Raw genomic sequence first — 23,871 nt, 5'->3', positions numbered from 1 at the left:
AGACATCCTGAGGGGCCATCTCAGGACAGTGAGCAGCTCGCCTTGATAGATGCCGAACCCTAAGAAAAGTCAAGGTTAAGTCACAACGATAAGCAGAGAGTGTTTCTCCGTAGAAAGTACTGCTTTTTCTGTTTTTCTTGCAGGTGTCTTCACTTCCTCACACAGATATCAGTAGGTGGAGAGACTTGATTTTTTCTTTACTATTAGAATCTGTGGTCAACCTGTGTCTCCACTGTGCCAGGCAGGTTAGAGAAAGGCTGTGGAGGGGAGTGGTGGGTGAACGAAGAGAAACCCAAGAATGAGCCACACTTGCCAGTTTTAACGAGCTTTTATTCTCCACCCTCATAGTTCTCCACATTGTTTTTGTTTGTTCGTTGCTTTTTCAGAGACTCATTGTAGGCCAGGCTGACCTTGAACTCAGTCCTCTGGCCTCAGGCTCCCAAGTGCTGTGGTTACAGGCTCGCACCCCCATGTCCAGTTTAGGCAGTAATTGTCCTCATTCTAGAAGTATTCTGGGATGGGCTCCAGACCCAGGAAGAGCCCGGCCAGTTCTGGTTACACAAGAGCTGGAGGACTGAAAGCAGAAAGCAGGAGACGGGAAGGATGTTTTCACACACAAAGCTGACTCATTCCATGAAGACTCCTCACCTCCCCTTCAGGGTGTAAGGCTCAGTAAGGCTCGGAGTGCCAGCGTTTCCTCCTGTGTCCCTTCACTGCCCAGACGGCCACTGGTTCTTCATTTTAGTGGTGTAGGAAGAGTGAGGAGTTCCCTCAACGAGCCTCGAGCCTCCTCGAGCCTCGGAAAGAGCACTCCCCGTTTCACTCCCTCTAGCCACAAAGCTTGGACTACAACTGCTGATATAAATCCCTAGCTTCTCTCATCTTTATTTCAGTCAGTTACTACGGCGCTGTGCACAGAATTCAAATGCAGGGTCAGGAAAGATGAGCTTCTAAGCACTGCTGCCCAGCCCCCCACCCCCAAGATCCCTTCTTTAAATTCAGATTGTTTCCTGCCCCATCATTTGCCTTCAGAATTTTTGTCATAGGCAGATTTTTACAGGTCAGCCCAAGACCTGGGGTTTATTCGTGCCCATAAACAAAATCCCAATATTAATTGCCAACTATTTCTGATTCTCAGTTAACGTTCTCAAACATCTTGAGTCCCCAGGGACTCTTTGCCCTGTCATATGAAGATGATGTTTCCAGATTTATATTCCCCAAAGAAGCGGGGAGATCATAAAACCTAATGTATTCCGTGGTTCGGAATGCTAATTTCACCAAGAGGTGAGGGAATATTTCCATGCGGATCGTTACAGCACCGTGTAAGTCGTTCCCATCCTACTTGCTTTTGAATATGTATCTGCCTCTGCATATAGAACGGCTCCTACACCCCCTCTGGGGCTGTGTGTGGGCTGTGCAATGGGGACAGACAGCAAGGACAAAGCTGAGGACAGTTTCCTGCCTGGGGTAAGAAGGTCGAGGATGGTGGCATAAGGTAAGAGGCTGTCTGTCATGTGCAAAATGCCTAGCCAGGCCAGGACACGGAGAGAGTTCTGGCCTAGAGAAGGAGAGCACAGTAGGGTCCAGGATGGACAGTGGATCTATCCACAAAGAGGTCTGTCCTAGGAGATGGAGCATGAACAGGTTGTGGCATGCCCAGAGCCCATGAGGTTGTCAGCTCTCTAGCACTATAGCAATCTGAGATAACCAACTTGATTTTGGCTCACAGCTCGGAGGTTCTAGCCCCTTCCTTTGGGCCTGTGACAAGCAGCACATCACAGTGGGAACGCATGGCGCTACAAAACCACCTCCTCATGACCAGGAAGCACAAGGAAAGGTTGCAGAGCCCAGTGGCCTGCATCTCTCACCGGGCTCCAGCTCCTAAAGGTTCCACCATCTCCCGATAGCACCACACTAGGAACCGAGCTTTCAACACATGGACCTTTGGGGCATTCAAAATTCAAATAATAATAATCCAGCCATATAGAGGCTAATGGTAAATGGGGTGAGAGGCATGGCTCAGTAAAGCTACTAGAATAAGGAAGATTTGATTTAGTCAGAATTTTATAACTGGTCCTGCCCCTGTTCTGTGCTTGAACCCTTTCCATTCTAGTAACCAAGACAGCAACACCTGACAAAGTGTCTTACACATAACCAGGGCACCCGGAAAACATGGGAGAAAGAACCGTGAGTTCTACTGCTTGAAGGAGGCTCAGCGTGTCCATCAAAGTGACACTAGGCATCTCATTACTTGTCCTGTGAATCAGGGAAGTCTCTGAAAGCAGGGCTTAGATCGTGGTCCCTTGTACCCTTCACTAGGTTACCAAGAAGGTCACTTCTCGGTGCCCAGTTCTATCTATAAATTGAAGGTGATAGTATGACTCCATGTCTCAAGATATCTATGAAGGCGATTACAGTCTTGTGAGTACATAGCACTTAGCCAAGAGCCTGGCACAGGCTTTGAAGCCAGTACACGCTGCTCTAAGGACCCTGATGCCAGTCAAGCTTTGTCCACAGGCAGAAAGCAGCCATGATGCCTCTTAGAAAGAGCATGGCAGGAACCCACTTTACTCTAGAAAGGCACCAGGGCAGGTTGCTAATGCCAGAACTGTGGGGGGAGAGGAGGCGACTGTGCCTTGATGTGAGTGCAGCAGCAAAGGCGGGGGACTCATGCACATGTGGGAAGCAGGGGCGGGGGGGGGGGGGTGAGAGTCCTGGACAGAGCAGGGAGAGAATCACAGGCCCACCAGGGACAGAATGGGGGTGAGCCCCAGACACAACAGTTTCACTCTCCAACCGACCGATGCTTCCTGAATGCCACACGTAAGGATGGAGACAACAGGTCGAACTGTTGACTTACAGACAAGACCATGGCCCTTCTTGGCTTGGTTTGTTTTGGAGAAGAGGACTATGCTGAGAACATAGCTCAGCAGGGGAGGACTCAGTGAGCATGTGCAAGGCCCTGGCTTCTATCCCCAGCAGCCTGGAGAGACAGAGATATGTGTGTGTGTGTGTGTGTGTGTGTGTGTGTGTGTGTGTGTGTGTGAGAGAGAGAGAGAGAGAGAGAGAGAGAGAAACATACATACATACAGACAGACAGATTCTGAATATGATTGATTCTGTTCATCTATATTAAGGAAGGTTTAAATGTGTGGTTAATGAGTATTCCCCTAGACACAGTAAGAGAAAATAAAGACATGAAAATTTGCGTCGTTTTATGGTCTTAGATGACTCCTTCCTTTGTCAAGACACTTAGGTGCTTCTCACTTCGTCTGTCTCATTTTAGCCTCATGATCTCTAGGGGTAGGGGTGGGGGAGTCCAACGGCAAGCAATACCATCCCATTTCATACATGAAGGCCCTAAGGCTGAGAGCATCAGACCAGGCATCTGAATCCAGTTCAGTCCTCATAAACCGAGCACCTGACCACCAAACAAGCTATTCCTACACGTCAGAGGAAGGCTTGAAAGACTCTGAAGATAAGAAGGTCTCAGCAACCCTCCACCATCACCTTCCAGCCCTCACCAGTGTAGGGTTGAGCTGGTTCTGGGAACCAGCGATGTGTGTGCAGCTTTCGCCCTCTTGTGGCTGATATGCAAAGTGCTCGACGGAGGAAGAACAAAGGCTGCTAGCGTCCTTCCCTCCCCCGGGGCCCAGGAATGGGGGTTGGGGGTCCTGGACTTGGCTCTAGCGGCACGATGGACTAATGAGCTGTACATCTGCTCAGGAGGCAGCTGTTGAGTACCTGACGGAAGGGTCGAGCCTGAAGGAATGAAATGAAAATTTGATTTATGTCACTTGCTCTGGCAAGCTTTGGGGAAATGACCAGCCAGCAGCGCTGCCCCAGCACTCATGAGGGGTGAAGGGTGAGCGTGTGTCTCTCTGTCGCTCCACCTCACCCTTCAGCTGTCAACGAAGTCCTCCGTGGGGAACTGACTCTTATGCCCCTCCTTCAGGCAGCTGACTTGCCCCGCTCTTGCGGGAGATGGGGGCCTCTGGTTCATCTCTGCTATGTCTGAATGAATGGGTCTCATTACACTTTACTTGTTTGGATATACAAGCAAGTGTCCTCGGCTCTGGGCATCAGCCAGCTCCAAGTAGTTCAAGTAGTAAGCAAAGGGGTCAAAGGGTGTGTCAGCTGAGAGGACGGCCACGCCCACTACATTTTCAGACCAGCGTCCATCTCCGGGAGGATCAGGTTCCTTTGAGAAAGGTGGCTCTGTAAGCGCCAGGTCTCCTGGTACTGTGTTGCAGGTGTATGGATGAGGCCACGGGTGGGCGGGGCACTGACTCCAGAGCTTGCTTCTCCACCTGCCGGTCCAATTTCCTCCTCTCCCAGAAGTATTATGGGAAACACCAATAACATGTCTTCTCTAGGGCTGGGCTTCCTAGAGAATCAGCCCTAGGGAAGCTCCCTGGCAAAGGGCACATCTAGATACAGACACAGCAATACAAGACAGTGGTCCCCAGCCAGCGACAGAGTCAGTCTGCCTGAGTGGGGACACTCACTGCTGCCATCCTCACTCCCCACCCCCACTCCCCCACCCCCACTCCCCACCCCCGTCCCTTAGGCACCTCACATATACTTTCTCCGTATTTCATACTGCCCTATAGAAAGAGGGGCTTCATCTAGCAGCCGATGGAAGCAGATGCAAACATCAAATGGAGCTCTGGGAGGTCCTGTGGAGAAGAGTAGGGGATAGGGTTAAGCTAGCCGGAAGTGGTTAAGGACACCATAACTAACCTGGGCCTGTGGGGGGTTCACAGAGACTGAACCACCAACTAAAGAACATGCATGGGTTGGTGCTCATCAGCGTTTCTTCTTTCTCTCCCCCTCTTCCCTAGATCTCCTACACAATTGTAGCGAATGGGCAGCTTGGTCTTCCTGTGGGTCTCCTAACCACTGGGCTGTCTCTGACTCTGTTGCCTGCCATTGGATCCCCTTCCTCTACCCGGACTGCCCAGTTCCACCTCAGAGAAGGTGTGCTCAGTTGGGACTGGATGTCCCAGGGTGGGGTGGTACCCAATGGGGCTTTACTTTCTCCAAGGAGAAAATGAGGGAGTAATGGGGGGGGATTTACAAGGGAGAGACTGGGAGGAGTGGAGTGGAGGGGTTCGATCAGGGCGTAAAGTGAATAAATAAATTAATGAAAATTAATTTAAAAAAGAAAGAAAAGACAAGGTAACACCCTGCTGGCCCACCTGGTAGAATGGAGTGCCCGGCATAATTAGATTCTGGCCTTCACGGAGGAAAACCTGGGAAGTATGCTCCAGTCTCTGTAAACCATTTAGGAGGTGGGAGATATTTGAGACAGTCTCACTCTGTGACTTAGACCAACTGGAACTCTCAGCGGTCCTCCTGCCTCAGTTTCCCTAGTGCTAGAATTTCAGATTCGAGTCACCACACCTGGCCAAAGCTGCTTCTTTGCTCACATTCTTCCCATAAATTTCCTCTCCCCGAGGTCATCAAACCATTTAGGAAAGGAAAAACATGTCTTCAGACTAATTTTTTTCCTTGAGTGTTTATATTGAATGAGTGAACTAATTAATAAATTGGAATTCTGCATAGATTCCTGTTACTGAAGCAACAGTCCACCATTGAAACGTGCATGATCTCTCCACCGTCCAGGCAGAGCTGGTGATGAGCGAGGGAGTCATTCATCCCCCGAGACCCAGAAGACCTTCCTGCCAAACCAAGGCCATTTAATATTTCCATTAATGGCTTGAAGGATGGAAGGGAGACCCAGCTAATCACATTTCTGCAAGCGCTGAGGCTGGAAGGGATCTTTGCCACTTCGGAGGCCCAGATTAAAATGGGAACCCAACTTGACGAATTGCAGAGATGGCCCTAAATCAATAAACTGAGCGGCAATAAAGATAAATACCAGCTGTGTGAGCGGGGCTAGGGAAATGCTCAGCGAGTGGTGAGGAGAGAGATGAGTTTTGAGGGGGGCCAGGAGGAAGAGCCTGGGTAGAAATTGATTGAGTCATCGTGGTATTGGTAAGGTAGAGGCTGGGCTCTGCCACCCACTGGACCCCAAACTTTAGGGAGATAAAAAGTGACTCAGAGAGCTTCGCAACATGCGAACGTCAGAGCTTGGCCTGAGACGGTGACTCAGCGATTCTGGATCCAGGAGGAGAAGATTCTGGCGTAGGTGGACCATGCAGGATGCTTTTGGGAAAGCAAGATGGCGGAAAGCATTTGACTCCATCACGGTCTCGCATGGTTTCCTCCCTGCGATGCCTACCCTCAGGGATTCTCCGAGTTACAGCATTGCATAAGCTCGGAGATATCTCTTTAGAGGAAAATGAATTCACAAGGCAAGAGAGCATAGTACTGAGCCCAAACTTTGCTGAGATTGAATCAACTTCGTGAGCTTCATCCATCCAGAGTTCCCCAACTATTTTGAGCTGGAAGCCTCCTCCCACGCCCCACTCCCACCCTTTCCTGCTGTGTTCTGCGTGTCTGTCCGACCTCAAAGGCTGCTGAACTCCTTTCAGCGCCCTTGGCCCTGGGCTCTTTCATTTATTCGCACAGGATCACTTAAGGTTCCCACTCTTGTTTCCCACAATCCCCCGCGAAGAAATTGTTGGGCTGAGGAAAGCATGTTAAACCTAGCGCTCGATCTTAGCTTCAAGTATCAAGCCTATGACCCTGGCCCAGAGGGAAGAGGGCTTTTATTTTACTCATCCAAACCCTCACAGGGGAACAGAACATCCTTCTTTTTAACCTTAGCATCCAGGAGGCTTTAGAGCACTTACACTTAAGCAGGTGAGCCACTTTTAGTGTGGATCACTCTCCCCTCAGCTCCAAATATCCTTCCCTTTATTTGGTTTCTGATGTAGGTAGAGTTCATTCAGTCTTCTTTATAGGTGGGCCTATTAAGTAGACTGTCCCAGTGCTCAGCAAGGGCATATCTGGCACATCTAGCCGTCTGCGCCACCAACCCGGTGCACCGACCGCAATGTTTTGCCAAGAGATGCTCAATAAAAATATGAACCACGATTTTAAGACAGAGATGTATCTCCGCTCAGTCCCCCACCACATCTGGATTTCTGACATTTCTTGAAAATCTGAAAGCTGTGGGCCACCATGTTGAGAAAGCTGGACTAGGGCTGTCTCTCAGAGATGAACCGGCTCTTCGCTTCTGCAGGTCTCAGCGCTCTGCTCCCTGGTGTTCCCTTCCCTGCCCACCCACACCCTCACTAAATCAGCTTCTTTTATACCCAGGAGCCCCTGATTTGCATAATGCCTAGCCGGATAAAGCAGGGTTCCCACTCAGTCATGGGGCATATTGGAGCCCCAGCCTTTGCCTTGCTGGAGTGGGGATTTGCCTCCTGCTGATTGAATGAATGAATGATTGATGAATGAATGAATGAATGAATAAATAAATAAACAGATGAATATATACTATGAACAAATTAAATATGAACAGTACAAATTGTGCTGCTTCTTTAGGAGGTTGGAGCAGGAAGCGAAGCTGAGGTTCCCATCAAGGTTGAGAGGACTCCCGCTCTCTGATAGTCGGCCTATCCTTTGCAAAACAGCTCCCAGATGGCCTCTCCCCTTGGTCATAGAACCACGCTCCTAAAAGCAGAGGAGGCTACTTTCCATACACTTACCTGAGGCCTTCCCATCCTGTGGCCAAACTAACCAGATGGTGCTCGATGCTGCCATTGACTGCATGACTCAGGGATCAGATCCCTAAATGTGATTATAGCAAAATTCATTACACTAAGACCTCCCTGGGGGTAGGGGCTAGGCTCATAAAGGAAACCTCCAGAGGCCCCAGCTTGGGGGATGTGGCTCCTGTGCTACACATCTAGCGATTGGTAATAATTAACCTGAACTAATTCTTGGCAGAGCCCAGGTCAGGACTCCCTCCCACAACTGTTCTTGGGGCTCGAATGTTTGCCTCAGAGCAACACAAAGCACTAGCAGCATCCTTATGTCCTCATGTAAGAGAGCTCAAGGAGACAGGGGCCTGGAGGAAGCCAGATGAGTCAGCGAGGGCTTCCTGGGAGAAGGCAGCTGCGCCTACAAGTTCTCTCCCAGCTTGGAACACTGTCAGGGTTTTAAAGCTAATGAGGCCACCGGTATGAAGGGGAAAGAAGAACGGTGGATGCATGATATACACCATTAAAGGTGCCGTGACTCCAGGCCAGCCAGGGCTACACAGTGAGACCCTGTCTCAGAAACAAACAAATGAAAACAGACATGAGAGACTGAGAACAATAACCGTCCAAAAGACAAATATCAACTAAAAAGTGCTGTGAGCGCACCGTGTCAGGAACATAGGCGAGCACGTTTGAGTCTTTCCATAGTATCAGAATGGATTGAATAGCAATAGATTGATTTACAGGGTACAGCTGTTTCGATGGCTGCAATTTCTCAGGTATTTCCACTTTCCTTGAGAGCCAAAGGCTGAGCACAGATTTCTTTCTCCCGGTCTTAATTACTAATCTTATCTCTTAGATCACGTGTCACACTTCACAGCATGTAAATGTGTGTGTGTTGGGGTATACGTGTCTGTCGTGTGTGTGTGTGTAAGTTGTAGCATGACTGAAAAGGCTTAAGAGGCCACAGCAGAATTAAAAAATGCTTCAAAAGGCCTGAGCCTGAGTTGCTGAGAGACACACAGCACAGTCTCCAGTGAAGACGACCAAATGGTTATAGGAGAAGCTCTTGCTGGTTGTAGAGTCTGGCTGCAGCCTTAGAGGGGAGCTACAGTGGAGAAGTGGAGGGTGGGGTGAAGGAATAGGCAGATGAATGGACCCAGGTCCGGATGAGTGGGCAGGTAGGCAGATGGCAATGACTGGGCAGTGTCAACAGCAGAGGCAGCCGAGCTGAAGCCCCTGGGATGGTCAGTGTTGTGTACCTGCTGGCCTTCCACACACTCGAGTAACACACACACACACACACACACACACACACATCCTGGATGGCCAGATGACGGCCCTGTGGTGGCTGCTGCTATCCCAGTGCTAGGTGTCCACCTCATTATGGGTCCAGGTGAGGGAGCTGCACCCTTTCCTTGATCTCGTGTGTCTCGCAAGTTCCTAGGCCTGGTTTAACTGCTAGAATTTTAATAGCCATGCTCCAGCTCATACCAATGAACTCACGTGGCGGCACCCTTCCTACTCCCAGGAATAGGTCACTCATTAGTCTATGCCGTGTGGCTGGTCACACAGAGGCGGTGCCTGTCTTCTGTTCAGGTTCAGAATTAGCCTTCACACTCAAAACCGGCTAAAGCTGCATGTCTTTCAGGGCAAGGCTCGGTCTGGAAAACCAGTGCTGTACGCAACATGTAGGAACCTAGAGCACGGCACAACCTGTCCCGACAAAGAAAAACAAGTCATTAAATAGGCAACAACCAATAAAAACAACCAATGCTTTTTGCTCTGGTATCAGCCCCCCAGACACGGTAGTGCACACTTTCAATCCCAGTACTCAGACTGCAGAAGCAGGTGGATCTGTATGAGTCTGAGGCTAGCCTGATCTATAGAGTGAATTCCAGATTCAAGACACACACACACACACACACACACACACACACACACACACACACACACCAGCTTCACTACCCCACTTTAAGCTCTGGGCGACCTGCGCTACCAGCCCCGCCCAGGTTCCCTCGGATCCGTGGATGAACGATACACACACATTAGTTTATTTTTCAACCTGCCGTATTGGCTCGATTGCTGGGCTCTTCTGAGCTGTCTTCGCCTGTCTCGTGCCCTTCTTTTCACTCCCAGCTCGCACCCTAAATCTGTCCTCAGCTTTAGTTGCTCAGTTACCCTCTCCTTGTTCAGCAACCCCAAAGCCCTCGGCTTAGCTGCATTTCGAATCTCCCGCCTGGGAAAGCAAGCAGCCTGTGGCGGCTCCACCGGACATCTCATATGGCTGGTTACCTTTCTGCTCCCCCCACCAACTCCACCTCCCCAAAGCATGGCTAAAATCTACTTTTCTCTCTGCCTCAGTCTCTCCCTGCCCTTTTCTCTCCCGGCCTGTGGAGACCCAGAAGTTTCGCCTCTTTCCTCCATCTCAGCAATTGGCTCCTGGCATCTTTATTGATCGACCAAGAGCCAATTGGGGAACAGGACTTTAGCATCAGACCCACCCCTACATCACTCTAGTAGTTTAAAAAAATCCAACAGTGAGATAAACTTATTGTCCAATAGATTATCAGAATGTCTTTTCTGTTGTCGTTTTTAGTTAAGCATGCTTTTAACTGTGGTCTCTTTGTCTCTACTTACAAGTAATTTGTCAAATAAATACTAAAACTTAAAATTCCCTTATTTATTAGTCCTGTGCCTTGAGCTCCTTACCCTTAAGACAGAGGTTCTGGGCTCAGGGGTGATTTTTTTTTTTTTTTTTTTTGGTTCTTTTTTTCGGAGCTGGGGACCGAACCCAGGGCCTTGCGCTTCCTAGGCAAGCGCAGGGTGATTTTGTTACCTAGAGAAAGTCGGAGACATCGGCGGTCACCATGTTAAAGGGAGGTATGTTACTGCCATCTAGTAGAGGTCCCAGATGCCAGCTATGGTGGCACAGGCAGTCTTAGCATTGTGGGGCCAAACCACGGTTGTCATGAATCTAAAGCCCTCTGGGCGACATAGTGAGATCCTGTTTCAAGAAACAAAACCGGGAGAGAGGAGTAGGAAGAGGAAGAGAGGGAATCTAGATGGCTCAGCAGGTAAAGGTTCTTAATGTCATGCTTGACAACCTAAGGTTGCGCCCAGGAACGCATATGGCAGAAGGAACTCCTGCTAGTTGTTCTCTAAGAGGCACATGTACACACACACACACACACACACACACACACACACACACACACACACAATTTAAGTAAACACTCAAACAAACATATAAACATTTAAAAAAGGACTTGGGTCCAAGCTTGACACTTCTGTAAAGTGGTACAACCTTCTGGAGAGGTGGAGCCAAGTGAGGAAGTTAGATAACTGGGCTCAAAAGAGGGCTATTAACCTCCTTCTCTGTCTGTTTCAAGTCACTTGGAGGTGAGGAGCTGTGCTCCACCACACACCATGATGTTCTGACTTGCAACAGGCCAAGTAAGTGTGGACAGACATATCTGAAACTGTGAGCAGGAACAACTCCTTCCCAGTTCAGTCCCCAGTTGCAAGGACCAGGTTGGGCTTGGTGAGAGGTTCTGAGAGAAGGGGTGTTTGAGAGCAGTAAAACAAAGGACTGGAAGTCAAATCATGGGTTACAGGCCGGTGGCCTATGTTCTGCTTGAGACTGCTTTCTCTGTTCTGCTCTCTGGAGATCTCCAGACAGTTCAAGAGATAATTTTCTCTTGCTATTCTAACATCTCATCTCCTGCAGATCAAAAAACTCAGTTTTTTATTTTATACATCAAACCAAAAGTTCCCTTTTGATTATCCCATGAATCAGCATCCCATGACCCCAGCCCCTTGATTCTTAGGAAGAGACAGCAGCACAAGCACAGACAATGAAGTAGCTGGGTGGGATCCTGCCCTGGAATTATCATTCTGACCATACCTGGACCTAAATTAGCTCTGTTCCAAGCTGACCTTGAACTCAGGAGTCTGCCTGCATTTGTATCTTCCTCCTTATATTTCCTGATAAGCTGTCTTATAGTGCAGCTGCCTCTGTTTTTGTAGATCTATGAAGTTCCTTATATGAATCATATTGCATCCTTATATTTTGCATTGCTGGAAAATTATATCTTTTCATACTCATGTTTTCAGCATTCTTTCCCACAGCCTTAAGGGTTGCCCTGAAGGTCACAGCATTCTACCATTTTGCTGAGACACAGACATGCCCTCCCTTCTGGACTCATGCTATCTCTGATTATCATGGAGAGATTAATCATTCTTCAAAGGAGGAACACGAAAATATGTACACTATTATACAAACAGGCCTTATACCCACAGCAACCATCAACACTGTGGAGGCCCATGCCCTGCTGGCTCTGTTCCAGTGGCAGGAACCATGTTATGCCATCCCTTATACATGGCCAAGCAGTACTCAAGCACCCAGTTAGCTCAGATAGTTTGACACAGTGTTGGGAAGTCAGTTAACAAACTAGCTAAGAAGTTGGGCTTTGGGGCAAGACAACTCAGCCTCTGCTCCTCCATTCTGCTCATCTGAGAAATGGGAAGGTCTGAGGTCACCTACCTGTAGATCTGCAAGGGGATTTGCCAAGGACTGCACACAGTAGGCTTAGCCCAGGGCCCTTAGTACAGGACAGTAGGGTTGGCACTCAGTAGCTATTGTGATTATTCACACAGAAGGCATAATCAGTAGGAGAGGCACCAGGTATCATGGCAGGATGAGAACAAAGCAAAAGCTATGAGAACTGACCACAGAAAGATGGGATGTGTGAGTGTCATCCTGAACACAGCTAGAGGAGACACGGACTCCTCCACAGCAAAGGGGCTCTAGCTGAGCTTAGCTGGTTTTCAGAGGGCCCCAAGACCCCTGCTGACATGGGAGCTCTTCCTTAAAGCAGAGGACCCCTCTCCCACCCCACTCACTCTCACACCAGCAGGTGCAGCAGCTAGCAGGAGATAATGAAATGTTTACTGTAAAGATTAGCTTGTCAAGGGGAGCCCAGACAGATGGCTATTGATCCTATGCCTAGCTGTCATCCCTGTCCCATCTGAGGTAAGGTGTAGGGGAGGGCTGGCTCTGACCCTGAGACCCCACCAACTCAGGTAGGGGATCAGGCTCCAGGTACATGGCAGTACACAGACTTTCAAAAGGTGGAGGGACTCTAGCTTGTACCTGCTCAGACCATCTCCACTTTGCTCCCTTGTAGACTGATGGAAAGGACATAGGAAATGTGAGATTTGAGTTCAAATCCTGCTTTAATTACTTCATCTATCACTTAAGGACTGGGATTCATTCTAAGAAACCCTTATTAGGTGAGGTCATCACTGTACAACCATTAGAGAGTGCACATCCACAAAGGAAGCTGACCAAATGTCACTGTGCCCTACAGCCTAAAGGGAACACTCACACGTGCGTTCTGTCATCTAAGGCAATGTCATTCCTTGGTCCCTATTCATGAGCTGGATCCTGTAACGCTCAACTTTTTCTCACCCACAGTAATACTTATCTTACAGTGTTATGAGACGTGATACAGAGCAAACGCTGCCAGGCGGTGGTGGCACATCTTTAATCCCAACACTAGAGAGGTCGAGGCAGGTGGATCTCTGAGTTCACTGTCAGCCTGGTCTACAAAGGGAGAAAGTGAGTTCCAGGACAGCCAGGGCTACACAGAGAGACCATGTCTTAAAAAGAAAAAGAAACCAGACACCAAAGTCCAGAGAACTGACATCATTGACTGTAAGTTCATTTTATTTGATTTCTTTTTACTTCTAAACTTGTGTGTGTATGTATACATATACATACACATACATATACATATATATGTATATATTAAATATATATATATAAAATTATGTATATATTATATATGTGTATATACCTATATCTATATATCGTCTATGTGGGAGCAGGGAGCTCACGGAGTCCAGAAGAGGGTGCCAGAGGCCCTGGATCTGGAATTATAGAAGGTTGCAAGTCACCCAATGTAGGTGCTAGGAACTGAACTTGGGTTCTCTAAAGCAATGTGCTCTCTTAACCATCTCTGACCCACCTTTCCAGGAACCTTTTTGTTTTCATTTTATTTTACTTTTTTATTTTTACATTTTTCCTTTTATTGGATATTCTTAATTTTCATTTTATATGTTATCCCTTTCCCAGTTCCCCCTCCAGAAACCCTCTATCCCATCCCCTCTCCCCCTGCTTCATGAGGGTGCTCCCTCACCCACCCACCCACTCCCTCCCAGCTCCCCACCCTGACATTCCCCTACATTGGGGCATCAAGCCTTCCCAGGACCAAGGGTCTCTCCTCCCATTGATGCCCAACAAGGCCATCCTCTGCTACATATGCTGCTGGAACCATAGGTCCATCCCTGTGTACTCTTGGGATGGTGGTTTAGTCCCTGGAAACTCTGGGAATTCTGGTTGGTTGATATTGTTGTTCTTCTTATGGGGTTGGAAACCCCTTCAGCTCCTTCAGTCCTTTCTCTAGCTCCTCCATTGGGGACCCTGTTCTCAGTTCAGTGGTTGGCTGTGAGCATTCACCTCTGTATCTGTCAGGCTCTGGCAGAGCCTCTCAGGAGACAGCTGTATCAGGCTCCTGTCAGCATGCACTTCTTGTCATCAGCACTATTGTCTGGGTTTTGTGACTGTATATGGGATGGATCCCCCAAGTGGGGCAGTCTCTGGATGACCTTTCCTTCATCTCTGCTCCACACTTTGTCTTCAAATTTCTTCCTGTATTTTTGTTCCCCCTTCTATGAACGTCTGAAGCATCCACACTTTGGTCTTCCTCCTTCTTGAGTTTCATGTGGTTTGTGCATTGTATCTTGAATATTCCAAGCTTTTGGGTTAATATCCACTTATCAGTGAGTGCATGCCATGTATGTTATTTTGTGATTGGGTTACTTCACTCAGGATGATATTTTCTAGTTCCATTCATTTGCCTAAGAATTTCACAAAGTCATTGTTTTTAGTAGCTGAGTAATATTCCATTGGGTAGATGTACCACATATTCTGTATCCATTCCTCTGTTGAAGGACATCTGGGTTCTTTCCAGCTTCTGGTTATTATAAATAATGCTGCTATTAACATAGTGGAGCACGTGTCTTTGTTATATGTTGAGGCATCTTTTGGGTATATGCCCAGGAGAGGTATAGCTGGATCCTCAGGTAGTTCAATGTCCAATTTCTCAGGAACCACCAGACTGATTTCCAGAATGGTTGTACCAGTCTGCAATCCCACCAACAATGGAGGAGTGTTCCTCTTCCTCCTCATCCTTGCCAGCATCTGTTGTCATGAGTTTTTGATCTTAGCCATTCTAACTGGTGTGAGGTGGAATCTCAGAGTTCTTTTGGTTTGAATTTCCCTGATGACTAAGAATGTTGAACATTTCTTAGGTGCTTCGTGGCCAGTCAGTATTCTTCAGCTGAGAATTCTTTCTTTAGCTCTGTAGCCCATTTTTCAATAGGGTTATTTGATTCTCTGGAGTCTTAACTTCTCGAGTTCTTTGTATATATTGGATATTCGTCCTCAATCAGATGTAGGATTGGTAAAGATCTTTTCCCAATCTGTTTGTTGCCGTTTTGTCCTAATGACAGTGTCCTTTGCCTTACAGAAGCTTTGCAATTTTATGAGGTCCCATTTGTCAATTCTTTTTTTTTTTTTTTTTTTTTTTGGTTCTTTTTTTTTCGGAGCTGGGGACCGAACCCAGGGCCTTGCGCTTCCTAGGTAAGCGCTCTACCACTGAGCTAAATCCCCAGCCCCCCATTTGTCAATTCTTGATCTTAAGGTATAAGCCATTGGTGGTCTGTTCAGGAAATTTTCCCCTGTGCCCATGTGTTCAAGGCTCTTCCCCACTTTCTAGCTTCATTATATCTGGTTCTATGTGGAGGTCTTTGAGCTTTGGACTTTAGCTTTGTACAGGGTGGTAAGAATGGAATTACATTCTTCCACATGCTGACTGCCTGTTGAACAGCACCATTTGTTAAAAATGCTGTCTTTTCAGTTAAAAACAAGGATATCAGGAAGTTTTTGGATGGCATCTATGTTTCTGAAAAGGGAACGGTGCAGCAGCCTGACGAATGAGACCTCAGTTTCCTAGCTTCAGAAACAAGATCCTGACCACAAGTACAATTTTGGGCTCTATGGGAACAATAAAAGACATATATTGAAAAAAAATGCTCTTTTTTCTACTAGATGATTTTAACTCCTTTAGTAAAGATCAGGTGACCATAAGTGTGTGGGTTCATTTCTGGGTCCTCAATTCTATTCCATTGATTTTTTTTTAAAGAGAAAATCAAAATGAAGATTAGCATCCTTGCACCATACAGTAATTTCTCCAGTGCATCATGCTTGCTGGTGATATTGGAGCCTGAAGAACCTGACTAAATGGGGGTTGGTGTGTGAAGCCATGGGGCTTGTCCTTGTCCCTGTGGACATGCTGTACCAACAGTGAGTGCTCATAAGATGTGGGTGTATCAGATGGCTCTGCCTGGAGGGAAGTGAGCCTGGAGCTACTCACAGGTGGTTCCAGTTTGTACATAGAACTTGAAGCTACCTGGTTGATCGGACTGAGAAATGAAAGATGGAGACACAGCTGAATCTCTCCTTCCCTCACACCGGAGATAAGCCCGGAGGAGAGGAGTTCTGAGAGACGGTAAAGTGCTTGTTTTGAAAGCAGGGGGAGATGCTTGTAAGACTCCAGGTGATTGGGCATGCATCTTCCGCCAGGGATCACATCCGAACTCAGTGCAGAGACCAGATCATTCTTGATTATCGTCTTGGTGATTTTTGTCAGTCTCCTCCCATTGGTAAAGGAATCCAAAGAGCAGAAGAGACGCCTATGAAGATTGTGATGAGGGCAGACTCAGAACAGAGAAGAGGCTAGGGCAGGCATAAAAAAATGAAGTGTGCTTCTGGTTCCAGAAGCTGAGGGGAGAGGTGGAGGGAGGAGAAAGGGAGAGAACGGCCAGCTTCAGGAAATGCCACCAGACACTATTATTTAAAGGCTCAAGCTAAAGCCCTGGAATAACCGTCCTTGGATTCTGCGACAAGGATGAGCAGAACTGCATCTGAGAGGTGGTTCAGGCAATAGGTCCACAGCTGAGGACGGGCGAGGGGTGAGGATGCACGATGAGCACAACAGCTGCTTGGAGCTCAGCCACAGGGAGGAGCAGGGAGGAGAGAGGGCAAGGGGAGGTGTCGAGAAAGCTGGGATGTTGTCTTAGGGGGCTTAGTTGAGCTGAGTTCTTATATTGCCCAGGTTGGCCTCAAACTCCTGAACTCAAAAGGGCCTCCCAGTTCAGCTTACCAAGTAAGCGTTAGGACAGGTGCCCCACCACACCTGGCTACCTGGACTGACCCGGATGAGACACACCAGAGTTGTTGGAGACAGACCTACATGCACACTCACGCACGCACGGCACTCGTGTGCATACACACTAGCTTATTCCAGGTAGGGAACTCTGCCTGTTCTCACTAACTGCAGTGCCAGCCCATCACAGGAGGAGCACAGAGAGCAGCCCCATGTGAGGGCACCGAGGAGGGCAGGTGTCTGAAGCAGGTGGAAAAATCGAGTCCGGAAGCTGTATGACCTGCTGTGAATGTTCCAGAGAATTGACTAGAAGCAGCCCGGAGAAACAGTCTTTTTAAAATTTCAAATTTGGGGTGGGCCATAGACCAGGCGCACACAGGCTGCCGACCAGTGACGCACCGGCAATGGACCAGGGAAGGCCTTGCTGTGCCTAAGAGTGTGCAAAGAAAATAAAGCCAGACTCAAAGGACGCCAAGAAGAAAGGAGTGGGCAGGAGTTGGGCTGACATTAGTGTACAGGAGAAGAGCTGTCCCATCAGTCTGTCAGGACCTCCCAGGTTCTGTACCGGGGATGAAGGAGCCAGTGAACCCACGTATTCGCCTTAGGAGGGCAGTCGGGAGCCTGATGGCAGACCTAGAACGTTTCCTTTAGGGATGGTATCCCTTTCGCCCTATTTCTTCCTGTCTCTCCTGTTCTTCACTTCTAGTGTTCCCAAAGCTGGCAAACCTGACTGGACTGGCAGAGAGCAGAAGGGTCACAGCCTGTCAAGCAGGGACAGGTTTGCGACCCTTGACTCTGGTCCTTCTTGTCCTTTTCCTTGGCCTCAGCCCCCTCCTAGACAGTAAGACTGTCCTGGGGAGATTTTCTTCAAAGGGAGATTTACTAACGAGTGGTTGTAGATTTTTATCTTCTAGCTGTTAACATGGGGGTCAGAAAGAAAGGTGGGGTGTGGAGCTGAGCTCTAAAACTCAGACAAAGTTAACTGCCGGTCTTCTAAACAAGAGCTAAACAGAAACATTTCCTCCTTAATTAATGGCTGCCTTTGAGGTTATTAAGTTAGACTGGGTAGGTGTGTGGCCTTTCTTTTCACTGCCCTTCCAATTAACAGGCACTCTGCTTGGTAAATGTTAATTTACAGTAATTGGGTGTGCTGATGAGGGGCGGGAGTGAAGGCTGCCTGTACTGCAGGTTAATTGCTGGTAAGTGTCCTTCCTGCAGCCCTGGGCCTGGATGATTAATGGCCTCAGAATACTGGAGAAACCCCTGAGGCCAGCAGAGGCTGCCTAGCTTTAACCCTCCAGTTACCAGAATGGAGAGAGAGAGGAGATGGGGAGAGAGAGAGAGAGAGAGAGAGAGAGAGAGAGAGAGAGAGAGAGAGAGAGAGAGAGAGAGAGATATTGGGTGACCAGCAGGGACCCTGGAGGTGTGCTACCTTCCGGACATATATTTCCAAAGTTGGTTATCGCCCAAGATAAGCTCAGCCCCAATCACTTCACTCCATAGGTAGAAGGACTAAGCAATTAAATCAGTGATCACCCAGAGATGTTGTTGTTATCTGGAGAAATAAAACACATTTCTAGCCCCTTCCAATACCCAACCCCGAATCTGTGCTGTCACCCCATCTTTCCAACCACAACTCCCTGGGACAGCCAGAGTGACACTCACATGCTGGTCTAGTGTGACGTGTTTTGCAGATGGCCCTGATGGCCCTGGTAAGGGAGAGTGTCCCGGATGAGCAGAGTGGGCCTGGACTGTTTCCTGGAGGGAAGGTTTCAGGAGCTGATTTCCTTGTGGAGGAGGTCTTCCCTGTGGGCGTGGCCTCTGACCCCTCCCCAAGTCCCAGCCTTCTTTCCTATGGGTTTCAAAGTTCCGACTGACTGTCCTAGTCAGCCCCGAAACTGCATAAAGCAATTCCTTGCAGCAGATCTCTTGGAGTATATCTCGTACAGTTAGTTTCTGGTGTTTCAAGCCAGTCCATCAGACAGATTTACAGCCCCAAAGTCACTCAGGACTAGAGGACATCCGCCTGTTGGACTCAGTTCTGACAGCTCGTCTCACAAAGGAGCTGGCTGTCTCCCAGTTCTCAGGCCCACTGGTAAGAAAGTTTCTCTACCTCCGTGCGGTTCCTCTGTCTCCCAAGCCCACTACCTGGTTTATGCACACTCTGCCTTCACTGAGGTAATTCACCCCCTGGAGCTTCCCTCTCAGGAAGAGGTCATAGAATGATACCCCTTTCTCTCAAAGACATAAATTATTGCGGCAGGCAGGAATTGGAGCTATCCTTGCTTTTTTTGTGAAAGAGAAAAATGGATTCTGGGCTGGAGAGATGGCTCAGTGGTTAAGAGCAATGACTGCTCTTCCAGAGGTCCTGAGTTCAATTCCCAGCAACCACGTGGTGGCTCACCATCTGTAATGGGAACCGATGCCCTCTTCTGGTGTGTCTGAAGACAGCTGCAGTGTATTCCTATACATTAATTAAATAAGTAAAATCTTAGAAAAATGGATTCTTTTGTCAATTAAAAACCTCCAGGTCACGATAGGAAGTAATAAAAGCAGAGTATTAGACACCTGTGTACATGAGGAAAAAACACAACTATGTTCCTATCACCAGAGGAGTGGTGGAGAGTGCATAACTAGTGGTGTGGTTGGCAGTGGGTGGATACAGCGGGGCGGAGGAGTGAGAGCAAGACAGCTCACTGAAAGGCTATCTTGAATTTCTGGTGCATTTTCTATTCAAAAAATAGAAATTATTTAAAGATATTGGCTCTTCAAGTAGGTCCTGAGTGCCCCTGTGATGGAAACAAAGAGATGATTTAGAAGCTGTGCGTGCGTGCGTGCGTGCATCAGAGAAAAAAGCAGAGGGCCCGGGTGGTGGGGAGACTGAATGGACAGGCTGTAGACAGAGACATTGTGAGCGTAGAGCAGCAGGCTGAGATTATGGGCTTTGAGCAAGCCAGGACTGGAGTAAATCAGGGCAACACAAGCTTGACTACACAGGAACCAGCCTGTACATTGGCCTTCAGTTCTAGGGCTGTCCCCGTCCCCGTTCTTCTCTAAAGACCCCCAGGACACTTCTGGCATCTCTGTCCTTTTAGAAAGGGTAAGATGAGACACTGCCCTGGACCAGTTCAGAACACTGGGTCAGTATGGGGATGTGTTCAGGTGGGGAGAAAAAGAAGCAAGAGGCTTGGAGTCAGTGAGATACCTACCGCTGTAGGCAGTGCCCAAGCTGAGTTAAGGCTGGTTCCACCTGGAGTACCAATTCCTGTCACTCAGAGATTCAAGGTGAGAGAAAAATGAATTTACTGGAACTCCAAGGAGAGGCTGTCCTGGATGGCTAGATATCAATCTCTTTTCTCAGGGGGTTAAAACTGATGAACCCCCCACAGGCACGGGAAACGGTTGTATAGCGAATGGCTCAGCAGGAAGTGGGGCTTTAAAGGAGCGGTACACGGTACACGTTTGGAGACAGAATTCATCTTGTCAGCAGGAACACAAGATGCCAGGGGCTGTTACCAGCCATTCTCCTCCACAGAGAGAGCAACGCATCGTTGATGTGGAAACAGAGAGGGCACCGTACATCTGTGTGTCGGTTACTTTTCTTTGTGCTCTGACAAAACACGGGACAAAGATCAAAGGGTTTAAGGCCCACAGATGGGTCAGTAGGTAAAGCACCTGTCTCCAAGCCTGACAACCGGAGTAGGAGGCCAAGAACTCACGGAAAGGTAGAAGAGAACTGACTCCGAAACGTTCTCCTCTGACCTCTATAGGTCACGCACCCTCCTCCCAGTAATAATAAACGATAAAAACGCTTTGAAAGGGTTTATTTGGGCTTGCAGTTTAAACAGAATTCCTCGTGGTGAGAAAAGCCCCGTGGCAGGGGTAAGGCAGCAGGTCACTCTGCACCCGCAGTTTAGAAGCAGAGCAAGGTCCCCAGCTCCGAAAAAAAGAACCAAAAAAAAAAAAAAAAAAAAAAAAAAAAAAAAAAAAAAAGAAGCAGAGCAAGACTGGGGAGAGGGGCCATGCTATAGAATCTCCAGGCCCATCTCTAGTGACCCACAGCCTTCCAAAACAGTACAGTGAGCTGGGGATCAGGGTTCAAACGTGGGGACTTACGTGGGACACTTCACATTCAGATCAGAGTACTGTGGATGTAAGAGTTTGCGTATGTATGCTTTCCTTTTTTTTTCAGAATATTTATTCATTTATGTATTTATGTATGTATGTATGTATGTATGTATGTATGTATGTATGTATGTATTGTGTGTATGAGTGCTCTGTCTGAGCACCTTCAAGACAGAAGAGGGCATCAGATCCCATTACAGATGGTTGCGAGCCACCATGTGGTTGCTGGGACTTGAACTCAGAACCTCTGGAAGAGCAGCCAGTGCTCTTGACCGCTGAGACATCTCTCCAGCCCCCCTGTATGCTTTCCTTAATGGGTGCATGTTGTTTACGTTAACTGTCCCTGGGAACGTCTAGCAATGTTGGCAATTTCTCTGATTACTCCAGAGTATCTCTAATTCACGTGATCCTCTCATAAGAAATGACCTCAGTGCAGCAGTGAGCAAGGGGCAGGGAGCCAGGTCTGGCCCATGTTGCTCTTTATCCTCGGGGCCATCCTCCTGTGCCTGTGCCTCCCACACAGTGCAGGAGAGAGAAGGACAAATAATTGGACGGCTCAAACCCATGGCTCCTGCTCACCTACATTCCACCCTAGCACACCCTAGCAAAGCCTTCCCTAACCGAGCGGCTCTGAGCCCCGCCCACAGGAAGAGGTGACTTTAAGAGGGCAGTGAACAATCTGTCTGGGAGAGGATTAAAAGGGTGTTCCATTTTAAAAATACCTTCCATACCTTTTCTAAAAATTAAAAACAAAGACAATATTGGGGATTAGAGCCAAGATGGCCTCTAATTTCTATGTGGTGCAGGAAAACTCCACCAACTGAGCTTCACCCCAGTCCTCTCTAGTCTAGCAGGGGGCTATATTGCCGGTCGCCTTGGTATATTTTTAGAGTTACATGTGATAGTTTGAATGAGATAGCCCTCATAGGCTCATGTATTTGAATTGTTTTTCTTTTCTTTCTTTTTTTTTAGGGGGGCGTGTATTTATTTTATTTATATGACTACACTATAGCAGTCTTCAGACACACCAGGAGAGGGCATCAGATCTCATTACAGATGATTGTGAGCCACCATGTGGTTGCTGGGAATTGAACTCAGGACCTCTGGAAGAGCAGTCAGTGCTCTTAACCACTGAGCCATCTCTCCAGTTCATATTTGAATTCTTGGCCCCCAGATAGTAGAACTGTTTGAGAAGGACTAGGAGGTGTGGCCTTGTTGGAGGAGGTGTGTCACTGGGGACTGGCTTTGAGGTTTCAGAAGCACACTCTCTTCCCCAGTTAGTTCTTTCTGCCTCAGGCTTGTGGATCAGGATGTGAGCTCTCAGCTACTGCCTCAGCATCGTGCCTGCCTGCTGCCATGCTCCTCAACATAAGGGTCATGGACTGTAACCCTCTGGAACTGGGAGCCCCACATTCAATACCTTCTCTTATAAGTTGCCATGGTTATGGATTTTATCACAGCTATAGAAAAGTAAGTAAAACATTACTTGAATTAAAAAAAAAAACTAACCCCAAACCACATTCAACTTAAAGTCATCAACTGGCACCCAATGACTCTCCACCATGCCATAGGGCCACAGGTATAAAATACAAGGAATTATTAGAGTAAGGGAATCTTTTCAGAGCTAGAAAACAAGAGAGGAAACAGCAGAGCAGAGAGCTTGAGAGCACACTGGGAACTGAGAAGCAAAAAGGGGCCAGCCGAGGTGAGCCCCAAGCAGAAGGACAGGGGCTCTTCCTTCTCAATGAAGCCACAAAGAAATGCTGAATTCAGAATCAAGAAGAAAGCAAGAGCCTCAGGGCAGCCATAGGAATCATAGAGTCAAGATCTCTGTTCTCAGACAACCGATTAGACTGCCTCTCTTCACATATCTGCAACCAGAGGCACTCAGCGGTGGGTGGCTTATCCAGGAAAGGATATTAACTATGGATGCTGGAACTCCAGAGTCACAGAACAGGGCTTGAGGTGTATGGCATGGGGGTGGGAGTGATGGTATAAAGACTACTCTACCCAAAGAAGAACCACAGCAGAAAACTCTTTGATCTGTTGTTGAAGCCCCTGCTTACCCTGGCACGCATGGGCAGAAGCCTGCTTGGGATAGGGCCCCACCACTGTGGAAACTGAAGCTAGCCATGCCCTTGAACAGACCACAGAAGCTGTCCACATGGATGGCTCATACAGCCATGAGCCATCACACCCTCAAGTAGGAACAAGAAGAAAGAAGAGAGAAGACCATGATGCAGAAAGTGAGATACAAAAAGAAGAAAGCTCTTTTAAGTTGGAGAGACTTGAGACAGTGGGCAACCTCTGAGTGCACGACTAGCTGTCATCAAAACAAGAAGCAGTTTTTTGAAATTTTAAATGATGGTCTCCCCTCTCACCCCTCCCCCCACCATGCAGCAAACACAATAAATAAGAAAATTATGCTGGAAATGGCTGAAAGACAGGCCAGGCATCAGGAAGTCTGAGAGCATCGGTAACAGGAACCAAAGAGTTGACTTTGAACAGAGTTGGACAGAAAAGATGAGATGTCAGTATCCATTGATTCAATAGGAATGGATACACTGGAAAGGGGTTGGCAGGAAGAGAGGGAGTCAGACGCATAGGAGAGACCCCTGATGAGCTGGGGGAAAACACGCTCTTTGTTACAAGCCCACCGGGTGCCAACCAGGGTAGATGGAAATAAAGGCCCATGTGTAGACACTTGGAGTAGCAACTTTGGGGGCCCAGGGGGGAACCCAGAAAGCCTCCAAGCTTCCAGAGAAAAAAATACTCACATAGGAATCCACTAGATTTTCCATCAGAAAAGCTTTAAAACCAGGTCCTTAAAGGTCCAA

General features: G+C 48.0%; 1 long non-coding RNA gene across 3 annotated transcripts; it reads right to left on the bottom strand.

The window, feature by feature from the left end:
* Positions 1–309: 309 nt before the first annotated feature.
* LOC120102871 (uncharacterized) lies at positions 310–20,832 on the bottom strand. Of its 3 annotated transcripts, none has more exons than XR_005504751.2 (3): positions 5,202–20,832; positions 4,575–4,679; positions 310–4,414 (listed from the first exon to the last, which is right to left on the bottom strand). It is a non-coding gene; the product is annotated as an uncharacterized LOC120102871 (long non-coding RNA). The 3 variants fall into 3 exon arrangements; XR_005504750.2 differs by having other exon boundaries at positions 4,575–9,332; positions 10,456–20,832; XR_005504749.2 differs by having other exon boundaries at positions 4,575–20,832.
* Between the last annotated feature and the right edge of the window lie 3,039 nt (positions 20,833–23,871).

Source organism: Rattus norvegicus, chromosome 5, assembly GCF_036323735.1.
Source record: "Rattus norvegicus strain BN/NHsdMcwi chromosome 5, GRCr8, whole genome shotgun sequence".
In the NCBI taxonomy this organism is placed as follows: domain Eukaryota; kingdom Metazoa; phylum Chordata; class Mammalia; order Rodentia; family Muridae; genus Rattus; species Rattus norvegicus.
Note: the sequence above shows the minus strand (reverse complement) of the source record. Positions and strands in the feature narration are given on the sequence as shown.